The sequence below is a fragment of the Schistocerca cancellata genome, chromosome 5, assembly GCF_023864275.1.
Source record: "Schistocerca cancellata isolate TAMUIC-IGC-003103 chromosome 5, iqSchCanc2.1, whole genome shotgun sequence".
Classification (NCBI taxonomy): domain Eukaryota; kingdom Metazoa; phylum Arthropoda; class Insecta; order Orthoptera; family Acrididae; genus Schistocerca; species Schistocerca cancellata.
Genome location: NC_064630.1, coordinates 146,036,260 through 146,050,669, shown reverse-complemented (window position 1 = coordinate 146,050,669; position 14,410 = coordinate 146,036,260). Strand labels below are relative to the sequence as shown.

General features: G+C 38.6%; 1 pseudogene; it reads right to left on the bottom strand.

The window, feature by feature from the left end:
• Window positions 1-6,579: 6,579 nt before the first annotated feature.
• On the bottom strand, window positions 6,580-6,697 carry LOC126189865 (5S ribosomal RNA; annotated as a pseudogene).
• Between the last annotated feature and the right edge of the window lie 7,713 nt (window positions 6,698-14,410).

Here is a 14,410-nt window from a genome sequence, read left to right as displayed (position 1 = left end):
TTCGCAAATATAATACTGTATTTAGTTTATTTTGACTAGATATATTTTTTCTGTGATTCTCTTAAGTTGTTCTCTATTTCATAGTGATATCTGGTTTTCTAAGCAATATGTTTATAGAATAGTTCGAGATTTTAAAGGAATTCAGTACAGGAAACTATTTGGAAAAAACACCAAAAACAACTTGGGATCCGACGGTCGTTACTACACCCGTTAACTCAGAATGTTAACATCCCTGGGGGATATACAATTTTACATCCTTTACATTGTATTCACCCTTCTCTAATCCAGTTGTGGGATCTACTAAAAATAATGTGTTAAGATGGACCATCATTTGTACCTGGTACAGTCCCTCATATTTTTGGAAAAACTTATGAGTCTCTTTTCTTCAGAGTCGGGCTTGGAAGATGTTGTTTTATAAGAACCAGGTCATCACTTGGTACTGAGGTTCCACAGCCTTTTTGTTATGCTTACTTACTCCTTGTAACGCCTTTTCAATTAAATTTTTAGAAACTATTTCCTGATTTACTTCATAGTTGACACTAGGCTGTTCAGGTCAATTAAAACACTTAATTAGGGGCTCTCCTACAAAAGGTTTGCCTATAACTAGTAAAGGTGTCAATGCACTCAATAAATGGGGTAATTCATTTGGGATAAGTTGAAAGACCTTAATTTTTGTTGCCCGCTAAGTATGTTTTTCATGGCAGTAAGTATGACATAATTTTCCAATTTCCTTCATTACTCACTCACATGGATTTGATGACAGGTTATAATTTTATATTAACACTTGTCGAATACCTTCCCATGCTTGGAATTCTCTAAATTCGTTACTCACAAATTGTGGTCCGTTATCCATAAGAAACAGGTTTGGTTTACCAACTTCTAGAAAGTATTGTTGTAAACAGTGGATAACTGTCCATGTATTTGCTCTTTTAATGGGAAATAGTTTAACATATTTTGACCAACATTCTATGATCACAAAATATATGAGACTCATCCCTATTCTTGTTGAATTGGTCCAAAAAAATCTGCTGCTGTGATGTCTTGTAATGACTTAGGAATAATAGGATACATTCTGTATTTCATGCGAGTGTTATTCTCTTTTACTTTCTGGCAAGTTTCACAGGTTCTAATCAAAGATGCTATTTTATGTCCTAGTTTCTTGAAATAATAAAACTTATTCATATAGGACATATATTTCTTGATTCTGAAGTGTGAACATACCATTCAAGTTCGTCTTCCATTTCCTTCCATAAGCGCTACCACTGTGATGTTACACTGTCTCTCCAAAACAAGTTATGACCTACAATTTTCCATTTTCCTAATTGATTAGGAGGTAACGAGTTCTGGATACACAGAGAAAATATTTCTGTGAAATAAGGATCATGATTGATATTCCCTGTTATTCTTTGAGCCATTTCCTTTACAATGATATTCAGATATTCTGCTGACATAAAATTAATGGCAAAAATAATTTTAATTCTTCCATTCCTATGGGTAGCCTTGATAAAGCATCAGGTACAATATTTTTGGAACCTCTTACGTATCGTATCTTAATATTGTATTCCTGTAGGAAAAGCGTCCATCGCATCAACCTACTGTGTAGTAATCAACTACTCATCAGAAAAGATAAAGCTTGATGATCTGTGTAAATACGGATTTCTGATCCTCATACTAGTGTTTGAAACTTTTGAATACTCCACACAATCACCAATAGTTCCCTTTCGATAGCTGTGTAATTAATTCATGCTTATTTAGGCTACGGCTAGCAAAAGCTATGGTTCTTTGTTCTACATCACTTGTATCCCGTTCTCCTTGGAAAAGTTTGGCAGCAACACCGTAATCAGATGCATCTGTCAAACATTTAAATGGTTTGCCCATAAATGGATGATGTAATATGGGTGATTCAACAGGCACTGTTCTAACATTTTCAAACACATCATTTGCACCTTGATCCCAAGTCCACAGTACTCCCCTTTTTAATAAACGTAAAATTCTCAGGTCATTTAACTCTTGCCCTTGTACATACCGTCGATAGTATTCAGCCATACCTATAAATCCTTTTAATTGTCTTACATTTCTGGGGTGCGGACATTCTTTGATAGCTTTTATACATTCAGGGTCTGGTCTAATTCCCTTTACCTCTATAATATGACCTACGAACTTAAGTTCTTGGCATGCAAAAAATGTCTTTGACTCCGTAATACCTTTCTCTTTAAATTTTTTCAGAGCCTTGCACAAAGTTGGACAATCTGTCTCCCAAGTAGCTGATATTACTAGGATATCGTCTACATATATTACCAGATCCTTCAATAAGTCTCTCCCTAGTGCTTCATTTAACACACGTATAAATACGGACACAGAGATATTAAGTCTGAATGGCAATACATTGAAATGATATGATTTTACTTCAAACAAAAAGGCTGTGTACATCGCTCTAAATTTCTTTTGAAAGTCTTCCCAAGAGGAAAAATTCTCAGTATTTACTGTTCCCCATTCTGAGGCTTCCCCTAGAAGGTACCCCACCGCAAATTCCATCTTCTTGGAATCTTCCCAATTTTTTGGCAAAGCTTGGTTAAATCTTTTTAAGAAATGGGTCAGATGTACATCTCCATCTGGCTTAAATTTAGGAAATTAGATAACCCTGAATTAGCTCCCCATTGCAAATCAGTCACCGCTTCATTAGTTAACACAACATTAGGTGAAGTTACGCTTTTTTCTACTTTGTCTGGGATAAGCTTAATTTCTCTCCACAGGTCGTCCATACCCAAGTTTGGAAGAAGGAATAGGCACTACATTCCCTGATGTTATTCTCTCTGCAACCTTTCGATCTATAATTTCTCCAAATTGTTCCTCCAAATTAATTACATTTATAATATCGGAATTAGATATTTTCACTTTGAAACATGTATTGACACCTGTAATTTGTGATTACCTGTAATTTGCGATTGAATGATTGGTATTAATTCATTATGCTTATCTACACTCTCTTTCAAAGTATTCATTCCTTGTCTTACATCATTAGATTTAATATTGTACATGTTTTCAAAAGATCATGACTTTTCAGTATGTTCTGATTCTACGTTATTACATTTGTTTTTAAGGTCAAGTTGTAACCTTTTCAATAAATCTTGAATCTGCGGTGTTGGATGTATGTTCTGTGTCTGCATCCCCATGATGTGTGTGAGAGCTGTATACTGCCCGCACTGGATCTTCTTAGCTGAAGCATTCCATGCGTACTTCTTCATAGACAAATGCATTGAAATCTTCTTTACTATTTTTATCATTGCAAATTTTTCATTTCTTCAATGTTTTTTCATTTAAATTTTGCTCCATTGGATACCTGAACATATTCCAATATCTCAGAGTAATTCCCTTGTCTTATTATGTTTGGTTGCTATGGCAACACATAACAGCTGCATTCGTTTTTGACTTAAAATTCTTGTTTTCTCAGTCCTTTCACACAGGTCGCCACATTCTAATGACTTAAAGTGTGAGTGTGGATCTGGATTATATCGGCTTATTCCCCCAAACTACCTTCCACTTCTTTACAAGGTGACTTACTTGGAATATGCAGCGACTCTTCTTTACTGAATAGCTGGCTGCTGGAACCGTCTTGACTTCTTCTCCGTTCAATAATGCTAGGTACAGGAATTTTTACTCTCTTTCTATGTATGAAATAAGTAGACATACAAACTTTACTTTTCATCAACTAACGATGTATTTGACCTCCATACACAATAAAAATCTCACTTTCCACATGAATATGTAACTTCCTGCAAGTCTCTCATACAGTCAAATGTTAGAAACAATTTGAGTTACAGTTAAATAAAGTTGGCTTGGATACCATGACCTTTCTTAACATGAATCATAGAATGAGTCTTGCATCAAGAGTCTTGAAGAGTACTTTTTCAACTGTTCTTGTTTTAATAACAATAGTCAATGACACAATAAGCACAGAGCTGAATATGACATCCATGGTTGTTCCTTACACACTCACTAAAACATCCATGGATTGCCCAACAGGTACTTGTTGGTGCTGTCCAATCACCGCATCTACCTTCTTCCCCCGACTGATTTTAAACCTGCACACACAAACATGTGATGCGCAGTAGGTAGGATTCTACCATCCCACACTCAATCTACCATCCCACACTCATACCCAGAATATTGTGTGTTCGAGATGGTAGAAGGCTGAGTGGTTTTAGAATTTACACAGAATTTGAATCACTATGATGCATGTATGGGCACATGTTCATAGTACCCTTTTCCCTCCATTTCCAGTCAGGAATCTGTCTGTGCAGTTTATCAGTTTTATTAATGTTCACCCTGTGTATAAATAATCTACTGTCATATATCTATGAAACAGAACTAATTCCAGTCAGGAATCTGTCTGTGCAGTTTATCAGTTTTATTAATGTTCACCCTGTGTATAAATAATCTACTGTCATATATCTATGAAACAGAACTAATTCTTTTCGCTGACTGTTAAAGTATTATAATCAAGGCCAATGGAGTAACTTCAACAACTGAAAATGTAAGTAATCTTTTCATTGACAATAATAAGTGGTTCTCAATAAAATTAGTGTAGATAAAAAATAGTACATGAAAATAAGTACTGCACAAGGCCTGACACATGATTAGAAATAATGGGTACTGGTAACCAAATAAATGAAATGGAATATCCAAATTCTTTGGTGTTTATTTTGATAAGAACCTGAATGGAAAGTAACATTTTACAGATTTTTTTAGATGTTGAAGCTCTGCAAATTCAGTTTTATGCCCTTTTAAATTTTGGGGATGAAAATATAAAGTACTTCACTTACCTTTCCTATTTTAATCCACTAATGTCTTATAGTTTATTCTGGGGTAACTTGTCATTTTAAAACTTCCTGTAGAAGGCTCTTTAAACATTTCACCATGCTGACAGGAGCCATACTGTACATTAATTTTCCTCACTTTGAAGTTTATTGTCAACAATCAGTCACAGTTTGAAAAACAACAATAAGGTCATCAGTATGAAAGTTGATTTGGGCACATTGCTGCTTTACTAGGCGTGTTCCTAGTGAAGGTGGTTATCCCTTGCAGTCCCAACCTTTGAACTGATCTATCCAGCCAGTTACAGGGTATGTGCAGTTTAATGTAAACTCTGAAACGACAGTTTTTCACGTTAAGAACTATTTGGTGAAAGAAGTGATAAATGTATGACGAATCAGGGATTGAAACCAAGATCTTTGGATTTGCAGTATTGCACACTGCCACTAAGCTACTGTATCACACTGTCATCTATACCAGCGGTTCCCAACCTGTTTCGACTTGCAAACTCCTTCCACAATCATCTGAGTTGGGTGAACCTCTGACTTGAAAGTATACGTACAGCAGGCATGCGTAAAATAATTCCAAGCAAAAAGTTTAATAACCTCTGATTAACTTAACCCTTAATTAATGGTTAAAACCTAAAGCTATTCAACATGAACTTACACAATGTGAGACCTAGTTGTAATAAATAAATACAAATTTTCATTATAATTACTCACCTCTTCCTTAGAATTCAGTGAGAAGGTTGGTCTGCTTTCCACGCTGCAGAGCTTTGAAGTCAGGAGTAGCAGAAGTTAGATAAAATCTCGAATCTCTTTCAGCATAAAGTCTGTTTCTGTATTTGTTTTCAAACCAGACATGAAGAAAATGACTTTTCACACAAATATGTGGATGAAAAGGGTAATGAAGTCATTATGGCTTTGTTCACTAACACTGGGAACTCCTTCAAACTCAACCAAAAATTAATTAATGATGAAGATTTATAACTTATCTGTAACTGAATATCAGTGGAAATTTCGAGAAGCTGCTCTTTTTCATTTATGCGTAAGGTGGAATCTAAAATTGTTGATTCTTTGAAGGAAGGGATATTGAATCCAATTGTTATTGTTGGAAGTAGTAGGGAAATATTCTCTAAAGATTTTTCCTAGTCCTTCAAGTATTATTTAAGCATGTTCTTGACATTTAGGCCCAAAGAAAGATATATTTTCCACCAGGAAGTCATGAAGGGAATCAAAGCACTCAGATTTATTCCTATTGAAACATGTTTCCCAAAAAGAAAGTGTTTCAGTGAATGATTTGATATGATCTTGAACAACACAAATGTTTATATTTGACCCCCAAAGAGATAAATTTGTCTGAAGCCAGATTTCACCTTCCATGCACTTTGCTTTATGAAAGGTATAGCTGGTGGGAAAAACGTAAACTTAGTCTTTAAGCTCATACAGTCTGGAAATAGTTCTACTTCATGTAGCCACCTAACTTCAGTGTGAGACAATAAACACTTATAAATGCTTCCAATTCCTCATAAAGCACTGCAAAGACCCTGGAATATGTAGGGTGAAAAACTAAAACTAAACTCCTCCTGAACAGGCCATGATGGCCCAACAGTACCGACCGGCCGTCTTGCCAGCCTCAGCCCATAGGTGTCAGTGGATGTGGATATAAGGGGCATGTGGTCAGCACACTGCTCTCCGAGACCAGAGCCATTACTTCTCAATCAAGTACCTCCTCAGTTTGCATCACAAGGGCTGAGTGCACCCCACTTGCCAACAGCGCTCGGCAGACCGGATGGTCACCCATCCAAGTGCTAGCCCAGCCCGACAGCGCTTAACATCAGTGATCTAATGGGAACCGGTGTTACCACTGCGGTAGGGCCATTGGCTAATTTGTAGGGTGAGCCTTAAAAGAATTAATTATTTTCATTGCATCATCCAACACAGGTTTTAATTCATTAGGCTATTAAATTTTCACAAAAGAATCTGCTGGTTATTTAAATATATCTCCTTTTGTAGTTCAATCTTTTAAGGGTTTGTGGGATAGTAGCTCCTTTTCTACAGATTCCCCATTAATATTAATGGACAAAAAGTAACAAAATGGGTGAATTGGCAACATCAGTTGATTTCTCAAGTTGAATTGCAATAGGACTGGCACACATTATTTCCAAAATTTCATTTTCAACACACTTTGATATGTCTTTAATCTGGTAGTTGATCGTATTTTTGGACAATGGTACTATACTGACTTTTTTTGTGAAAGATTCTCCAGGCACACATTGCACTATGTCACTTATACATGGCCACACTAAATCTTCAGCTATTGAATGAGGCTTTGCAGTTTTAGGAATCCTGTAGCTAACACAATAAAATGCTTCAAGAGCATTCTCAGCCACTGTTTGCAGGGGATACAAAAGTTAACTACTAATCATTTCTCCACACTTTAATATTTTGTGTAAAAAAATCAGCAGATTTGTTTACTTGGATGGGATGTTTAGTTTCTAAATGATGTAGAGAAGGCCTCAGATTGCTGTGAGCAAGAATTTGCCAAAAACAACACACTGTGGTCTTGGACAGTCCTTGTCACCTATATATGGAAATTGAAACCTGATGCAATTACCATCGTACTTTCTTTTCTTTACATGTGGTTCACTTTTGTCAGACTGAAACACACATCACTAGAAGCTGAATGACCAGTTCGCACAACACTCACTTGCAATTTTGTTAAATCCTGTTTCACCCACTTTTCAACCAGTTATCAATTTTCATGTGAACAGAAATGATTTTGATTTACAGCTGACATTTTAATGCATTTGCCACAAGGAAAGAAATAGGCTATTGTTGAAAGTCAAAGGCCTGACTGTCATGTAACCGTCCCTTAGCGGCATGACGGTACTGTTGTTAGAACACAAAGAAGCTGGCATACCAAATTTCCATTGTAGTGAAATCAGATGCTTTCTTAATGTTGTTACATAACTGGAAATCAGGCATTCATAGTAAATACTAATTTATTGTGGATATAATGTGATAAATTCCCAATGTTACACATACAATGCCTGTTAGAAAAGTATCTGACCTTACTATATTTTTACAAACACTTTCCAGATTTGAAACTGTGCACTTGCATGAGCTGACCTTCAACCTCAGTGTGCATGTGTGAAAATTCTCCTGCTTGTCAATAACATCTGTTAGTGGTAAGCAGCACTTGAGGAAGGTGGTGCATAGTGCTAATGTCTATTTTTCATTGCAAGATAAATGACAGAATGACTGGAGTGGCACAACTGAATTAAATTTTGCCAGAAACTGGGCGACAGCTAGTGGAAACTATTTGGAAGAGCTTTTGGTGATGACACTATGGGCATCAGATTAAGAAGCAATACAGCCAGTTTAAAGATGCCTGTACAGTTGGTGCAGAGCGAGCCATGCTCTGGTCCACCATCAATATGCCAAAATGACCAGGTCATTGCCAAAGTGAAATCTTCGGTGATGCGGGACTGTCGTGTGACTATCAGTGAAACTGTGGAAGAGATGGGCAACAGCACTTTTTGGACCCATTCCATTGTGACCAAAGATTTTGCCAGGGAGAGAGTGTCAGCAAAATTCATGTCTAAGCTGTTGACAGTGCAGCAAAAGCAACTTCTTGTTGATGCCTCACAGGACATGCTGGACTCTATGCTCTTTGCTTCCGGCAGTGTGGTACACGCTCAGTGGGCACTGCATGCAGGATCAAATATTATGAAAGAGGACTACGGGGATGTCCTCCATTGCCCACATTATGCTGTGCGGCACAAGGGACTGGACCTGCAGTCAACAGGAAATTAATGTCTCCATCATGACAGTGCTCCAGTACATTTCTCGCACTTGATTCAGACGTTGTTTGATGAAAAATGAGGTTCCTGTGCTACAACAGGCCCCTTACTCTTTAAATATAGCCTCTTGCAACTTCTGGCTGTTCTCCAAACTCAAAAGACCATTTAAAAGGAACACGATTTTAGAGAAGAGAGGACATTAGGGCAGCAACAACAGCCTAGCTAACCTCCATTCTGAAAGAGACTTTTTGGTATGCTTTCAACAGTTGTGGCATCACTGGGAGAATTATGTGGAATTCCAAGGGAACTACTTTGAGGGTGACTAGGTGTCTAGTGCTCCAGATAAACCAGTTTTTTCCCCATGATAGGTCATGTATTTTTCTAACAGATCTCATGTGGAACAAGGGAATTACATGGTTAATTGAATTTTAAAATATAATAATAATAATAATGGCAATTCTGCAGAAACTAATGAAATAGTAATAGACCTAACCTTGAAACCCACCATTATGGAAAAGAGTTTTGGTGAAAACCTTGAAATATGTTGGGAAAAAATGGTCTATACTAATAATAAATCTGTAAAACTGTCAGGTCTGTCTGTCTGGCTGTTGTAACGTGCCTCTCCAAAACTACTAGATGAATTTTCATGGGGATTTTGCAGGTAAATTCAGCATAGCTTGGGCCAATGTATAGGCTTTAGTGGGCAACATAAACACTTTAGTTCATCAAAATTGGATCATGGGAAAAAATCATGATTTAAAGTTCTATCTAAAACTGTCATGTCTGTCTGTTTCTCTGAATACACGAATCTTTTTCACGGGGTTTTTGCAGATAACTTGGGCATAGCTTCAGGCAGCATATAGCCTTTAATTGAGCAAAATCAAACCACAGGAATAAAAGATATCGTAAATGAAAATTTTATCCATAGTAATATTATAAATGCGAAAGTAACTCTGTGCTTTACTTTTTCATGGCCAACCTGCAGAACCATTTTTGATGAAGTTTGGTGTGGAGATAGCTTGAACCCTGAGGAAGTACATATGCTACTTTAGAAAGTGTGTAATACATGATAAACATATTGATTTGAAAAATATTGTCACGTAGAAGAAGGTATAATTAGATGAATGACGAACACTAACTTCACTTAACGAAGGTTTATTCAGCACTTGCACATGCAAGAGCGCGGAGTGAACTGCCTCCGGCCACAACACATATAGTACATATACAGTTACAGTACATTGCAGTGCAATGATTTTTGACATTTGTGGATGCTTCTAGAATGTACTCGAACTGAATATAGAAATTAAAATTGTGCAGTCCAGGTGTGTTTTCAACCCATGGCCCTCCAGGCAACAGATTAGTATCATAACCATTACACCATAGTGCTACTCAGCTTCTTCTGCAACATTGCTCCCTGCATAAGAGAACAGCGTCTCAGTGTTATGTCTTGCTAGTCCAGGAACTAGTCATTGGTCATGCATACTCTGACTCCTGATGACTGATGCTCACCCTTGCAGTGATCTTCTTAGAACTTCTTTTGCCGCTACGCTCTTCATCACCTTTCCGCTTCTTGCCTGTCACTGGAGCTTCAAATTTACCCTGGGTGGCAGGATCTTTGTAGGGCTTCATTCGAAGGATGTGGACTGTATCTCTGATCTTTCATTATCTTGTGTAGGGGTCAAAACCTTCAACTTCATAAGTAACATCAGACAACTCTCGAACAACCTTATAAGGTCCAAAGTAGCGCCTGAGGAGCTTCTCAGAGAGATCAACCTTCGTAACAGGAATGAAGATCCAGACGAGGTCACCAGGCTGGTAGACAACAGGGCGGTGGCTTGCGTCATACCTTCGGCGATTGTTTTCTTGAGCCTGCAGTGTGCGAAGCCGAGCTAACTGTTGAGCTTCCTCAGCTCTGGTTAACACCTGGGTGATGTAGTCGTCATCCACATCATCAGGATGTAACTGAAATACAGTGTCCATCATTGTAGTCGCCTCACACCCATGCACCAGGAAAAATGGAGTAAATCCTGTGGTGTCTTGTTTGGCGATGTTGTAGGCAAATGTCACGAAAGGTAGCTCCTCATCCCAGTTGCTCTGCTCAACGTTGATGAACATTGATAGCATGTCGGCCAAGGTCTTATTAACGTGTTCACTAAGCCCGTTAGTTTGCGGATGGAAGGCAGTTGTCATGTGATGAGTAATGTTGCACCGCCGGTTTATCTCTGTCACAAGATTCGATTGAAAAACTTCCCTCAATCTGTAATTAATGACCTTGGTGCACTGTGTTTTAATACAACGTCTTCCATGATGAATTTAGCTACCTCGGATGCTTCGGCTGTTTTCACTGCTTTTGTAACGGCATAGCATGTCAGATAATCAGTGCAAACAATAATCCATCTATTGCCACTAGCAGATGTTGGAAATCATCTGAGGTCAATCCCAGCACACTGGTAAAGCGTTTCGGCTGGTGGAATTGGTATGAGTCAGCCAAGTGGTTTCTGAGGAACTGCCTTGCTCCTGTGGTACTCTCTACAGTGCGACACATAATGACAGACACTCCTAAATATACCTGGCCAGAAAAATCTACGGATTCTATCGCAGGTCTTAATAAATCCTAAATGTCTGGCCTCAGGTGTGTCATGGAATTTCTGTAGAACATCTAAGTGCATGTGTTTAGGAATCACTGGTAGCCACCTCTTTCCAAACGGATCAAAGTTTTTCTTGCAAAGTAATCCATTAACTAGCTTAAATTGTCCTTTCACATCCTCTGACCGATTTAAGGCAAGCGTAATTTGAGAAGTCTGTCTTCTGCTCAGCAGAGAGATCCTGGAGTGCAACAAGACAGTCACTATCTTCATCAAAGTCTTGATGGTCATGCACAGAGTTTCTTGAGAGACAGTCACATCTTGGTGTTTTCTTCCACTTTTGTACAATATGGTAATGTCATACTCTTGAAGACGTAGTGTCCACCTGGCGAGTCATCCTATTGGATCCTTAAGTCTTATCAACCAACAAAGTAAATGATGGTCTGTAACAACTGTGAATGGCCTTCCATAGCGATATTGTCGAAATTTGCACATGGCCCAGATAACAGCAAGACATTCTCTTTCTGTAGTTGAGTAGTTTCTCTCGGCTTTTGTAAGTGCCTTGAAGCATAGGATATAACCTTCTCTTTTCCATCCGAAATTTGCACCAGAACAGCACTGATCTAATGCCCAGGGGCATCTCTGTGTAGTTCTGTAGGTGTTTTCTCATCATACAGACCAAGTACAGGGTTAGTTGTCAGAGCTTTTCGCAGCACACCGAAAGAATCTTATTGAGCACCACCATAGATAAATTTAGCATCAGCTTTTAACAACTCTTGGAGTGGCCTGGCTTTGATACAAAAGTCTTTGATAAAACAATCGTAATGCCCCCCCCCCCCCACCCCCCTCCCCCATGAACCATGGACCTTTCCGTTGGTGGGGAGGTTTGCGTGCCTCAACGATACAGATAGCTGTACCGTAGCTGCAACCACAACGGAGGAGTATCTGTTGAGAGGCCAGACAAACGTGTGGTTCCTGAAGAGGGGCAGCAGCCTTTTCAGTAGTTGCAGGGGCAACAGTCTGGATGATTGACTGATCTGGCCTTATAACACTAACCAAAATGGCCTTGCTGTGCTGGTACTGCGAATGGCTGAAAGCAAGGGGAAACTACAGCCATAACTTTTCCCGAGGGCATGCAGCATTACTGTATGATTAAATGATGATGGCGTCCTCTTGGGTAAAATATTCCGGAGGTAAAATAGTCCCCCATTCGGATCTCCGGGCGGGGACTACTCAAAAGGACGTTGTTATCAGGAGAAGGAAAACTGGTGTTCTACGGATCAGAGTGTGGAATGTCAGATCCCTTAATTGAGCAGGTCAGTTAGAAAATTTAAAATGGGAAATGGATAGGTTAAAGTTAGATATAGTGGAAATTAGTGAAGTTCGGTGGCAGGAGGAACAAGACTTCTGGTCAGGTGAATACAGGGTTATAAATACAAAATCAAATAGGGGTAATGCAGGAGTAGGTTTAATAATGAATAAAAAAAATAGGTATATGGGTAAGCTACTACAACAGCATAGTGAACGCATTATTGTGGCCAAGATAGACAGGAAGCCCATGCCTACTACAGTAGTACAATTTTATATGCCAACTAGCTCTGCAGAAATTGATGAAATGTATGATGAGGTAAAAGAAATTATTCAGGTAGTGAAGGGAGACGAAAATTTAATAGTCATGGGTGACTGGAATTCGAGAGTAGGAAAAGGGAGAGAAGGAAACATAGTAGGTGAATATGGATTGTGGCTAAGAAATGGAAGCAGAAGCCGCCTGGTAGAATTTTGCACAGAGCATAACTTAATCATAGCTAACACTTGGTTCAAGAATCGTGAAAGAAGGTTGCATACATGGAAGAACCTTGGAGATACTAAAAGGTATCAGATAGATTATATAATGGTAAGACAGAGATTTAGGAACCAGGTTTTAAATTGTAAGACATTTCCAGGGGCAGATGTGGATTCTAACCGCTATCTATTGGTTTTGAACTGTAGATTAAAACTGAAGAAACTGCAGAAAGGTGGGAATTTAAGGAGATGGGACTTGGATAGACTAACTAACCCAGAGGTTGAAAATGCAGTAAATGAAGCAGGCAAAAAGGAATACAAATGTCTCAAAAATGATATCGACAGGAAGTGCAAAATGGCTAAGCAGGGATGGCTAGAGGACAAATGTAAGGATGTAGAGGCTTATCTCACTAGGGGTAAGATAGATACCGCCTACAGGAAAATTAAAGAGACCTTTGGAGAAAAGAGAGCTACTTGTATGAATATCAAGAACTCAGATGGAAACCCAGTTCTAAGCAAAGAAGGGAAAGCAGAAAGGTGGAAGGAGTATATAGAGGGCCTATACAAGGGCTATGTAGTTGAGCACAATATTATGGAAATGGAAGAGGATTTAGATGAAGATGAAATGGGAGATATGATATTGCGTGAAGAGTTTGACAGAGCACTGAAAGACCTGAGTCGAAACAAGGCCCCCGGAGTAGACAACATTCCATTAGAACTACTGACAACCTTGGGAGAGCCAGTCCTGACAAAACTCTACCATCTGGTGAGCAAGATGTATGAGACAGGCGAAATACCCTCAGAAGTCAAGAAGAATATAATAATCCCAATCCGAAAGAAAGCAGGTATTGACAAATGTGAAAATTACTGAACTACAAGTTTAATCAGTCACAGCTGCAAAATACTAACGCGAATTCTTTACAGACAAATGGAAAACCTGATAGAAGCCGACCTCAGGGAAGATCAGTTTGGATTCCGTAGAAATGTTGGAACACGTGAGGCAATACTGACCCTACGACTTATCTTAGAAGAAAGGTTAAGTAAAGGCAAACCTACATTTCTAGCATTTGTAGACTTAGAGAAAGCTTTTGACAATGTTGATTAGAATACTCTCTCAAATTCTGAAGGTGGCAGGGGTAAAATACAGAGAGCGAAAAGCTATTTACAATTTGTACAGAAACCAGATGGCAGTTATAAGAGTCGAGGGACATGAAAAGGAAGCAGTGGTTGGGAAGGGAGTGAGACAGGGTTGTAGCCTATCCCCGATGTTATTCACTCTGTATATTGAGCAAGCAATAAAGGAAACAAAAGAAAAGTTCAGAGTAGGTATTAAAATCCATGGAGAAGAAATAAAAACTTTGAGGTTCGCCAATGACATTGTAATTCTGTCAGAGACAGCAAAGGACTTGGAAGAGCAGTTGAATGG